Raw genomic sequence first — 2,705 nt, forward strand, 5'->3', positions numbered from 1 at the left:
GCTGCTGTCTTGACATTCTTAGTAACTTTTGAACAGGGGCTGCACGCTTTCATTTTGTACTACTAGGTCCTACTAATTATGTAGTCGGTCCTGTCTCCTCTTAACATTATTGGTATAACTCTTTCTGGTGTTACCTCTGTCCATGTGTTGGTTTTAAAAATAGTTGGGATTACACCGTTTGTATATTTCTGAATGCTGCATTTTTCATGTAACATTATGATATGCAAGTGTTCCTATTTCATTAGCTATTATTTGAAAGCATTCCCCCCCCCCAATTTTAATTTAACTTCTAGTTAGTGAACATAGAGTGCAATATCGGTTTCAGGACTAGAATTCAGTGGTTCATCACTTACACACAACACCCAGTGCTCATCACAAGTGCCCTCTTTAATGCTCATCCCCCATCTAGCCCCTCCATCACCCCACCTCCCTCCCAGCAACCCTCAGTTTGTTCTTTATCCTTAAGAGTCTCTTAAGGTTTGTTTCCTTCTCTCCTTTTCACCCCCTCCCATATGTTCACCTGTTTTGCCTCTTAAATTCCACATATGAGCAAGATTCTATGGTATTTGTCTTTCTTTTCTTTTCTTTTCTTTTTTGGTATTTGTCTTTCTCTGACTGACTTATTTCACTTAGCATAATACACTCTAGCTCAATCCATATCATTGCAAATGGCAAGATTTGAAAACATTTTGTTTTTAATTTTTTTAAAGATTTTATTTTTAAGTAATCTCTATACCCAACATGGGGCTTGAACTCACAACCCCGAGATCAAGAATCACATGCTCTACTGACTGAGCCAGGTGGGTGCCCCTGAAAGCATTTTATTTTATTTTATTTTATTTTTATTTTTTATTTTTAAAAAAAATATGAGAGAGAGAGAGAGACCACAAGCAGGGGAAAGGGCAGAGGGAGAAGCAGGCTCCCCGCTGAGCAAGGAGCCCTATATGGAACTCAATCCTAGGACCCTGGGATCATGACTTGAGCCAAAGGCAGATGCTTAACCGACTGAGCCACCCAGGCATCCCCCTGAAAGCATTTTAAATTGATGAACGATATTCCATGACTTCTATAACTGTTTCCCCATTGTTCAGCTTTTAGGTTGTTGGTTGATTCTTGGAATCTTGTTTCATAGCTCAGTGCCTAGAACATTGTAAGTGCTAAACAAATGTTAGCTATTACTGTGTCCATTGTCTCTCAGTTTTTTTTTTTTTTTTAAACCAATGAGAACAAGCCTTCAGATGTAGATACCAGGATTACCTAGGTAACTTAATAATGGAAACATGACTAGGAAGCTATGCAGATGTCAGGGGGCCATTGAAGTCCGGTTTCATGTCCAATGGCAGAGGATCTGGTGGGAGGCCAGGAGAACCTCTCAGGTGTCTTCAGGGCCCCTGGCTGCTAGCAGCAAGGCACAGACTTGGAGCAGGCACCCCAAGTGACCTCTTCAAACTCCACCATTTGTTTCGCTAATCCGCAAAGGGTGGAGGCTTGCTGGGGAACTGCACAAAATAGGGAACGCTTCATGCATTTGAATGTCATCCTTGCACTGGGCCATACTAATCCTCTCTCTCATTCCAATTTTAGTATAATTGCTGTGGAAGTGAGCACTCTTAGGTATTGTTTTTAAAGATTTTATTTATTTTAGGAGAAAGAGCATGCTTGCGTGAGTGAGAGGGGCAAAGGGGGAGGGAGAGAATCTCAAGTAGACTCCTAGCTGAGTGTGGAGCTCAATGTAGGGCTCAGTCTCACAACCCCGAGATCATGATCTGAGCAGAAACCAAGACAGACACTTAACCAACTGACCTACCCAGGCACCCCACGCTCAGGTGTTTTTGAAAGAGTGTCAGTGGTCTCTCAAGGATGGAATTTAGTCTGTTCTCCAGATTTCTAGTGTTTTCTGACATCATCCAGAAACTGGGCCACTGGGTTTTCTCTGCTGGGATAATGAAGGCTTTGTTCCATCAGCCTGGTCATGATATACTGCAGAAAGTTGGAGCCTGGAACTTTACACCCAGAACTCAGATCTTAATTTCCGTTGTCATTCCTGACCCATCCTCTCAACCACCAATACAACTTTAAACACAATTCTTTTTTTTTTAAATTTTATTTTATTATGTTAATCACCATACATTACATCATTAGTTTTTGATGTAGTGTTCCATGATTCATTGTTTGCATATAACACCCAGTGCTCCTTGCAATATGTGCCCTCCTTAATACCCATCACTGGGCTAACCCATCCCCCCACCCCCCCTCCCCTCTAAAATCCTCAGTTTGTTCTCAGAGTCCATAGTCTCTCATGGTTCGTCTCCCCCTCCGATTCCCCCCCTTCATTTTCCCCTTCCTACTATCTTCTTCTTTTTTTTTTTTTTAACATATAATGTATTATTTGTTTCAGAGGTACAGGTCTGTGATTCATCAGTCTTACACAATTCACAGCACTCACCATAGCACATACCCTCCCCAATGTCCATCACCCAGCCACCCTATCCCTCCCCCCCCCCCCCACCACTCCAGCAACCCTCAGTTTGTTTCCTGAGATTGAGTCTCTTATGGTTTGTCTCCCTGTCTGGTTTCATCTTGTTTCATTTTTTCCTCCCTTCCCCTATGATCCTCTGTCTTGTTTCTCAAATTCCTCATATCAGTGAGATCATATGCTACTTGTCTTTCTCTGATTGACTTATTTCGCTTAGCATAATACCCTC

The 2,705-nt window shown here is 42.0% G+C and overlaps 1 non-coding gene across 1 annotated transcript; it reads right to left on the bottom strand.

The window, feature by feature from the left end:
• Positions 1-1,504: 1,504 nt before the first annotated feature.
• LOC118013743 lies at positions 1,505-1,608 on the bottom strand. The gene has a single exon (XR_004680111.1). It is a non-coding gene; the product is annotated as a U6 spliceosomal RNA (small nuclear RNA).
• Between the last annotated feature and the right edge of the window lie 1,097 nt (positions 1,609-2,705).

This window comes from Mirounga leonina, unplaced genomic scaffold, assembly GCF_011800145.1.
Source record: "Mirounga leonina isolate KUSES-001 unplaced genomic scaffold, KU_Mleo_1.0 Mir_101664, whole genome shotgun sequence".
Classification (NCBI taxonomy): domain Eukaryota; kingdom Metazoa; phylum Chordata; class Mammalia; order Carnivora; family Phocidae; genus Mirounga; species Mirounga leonina.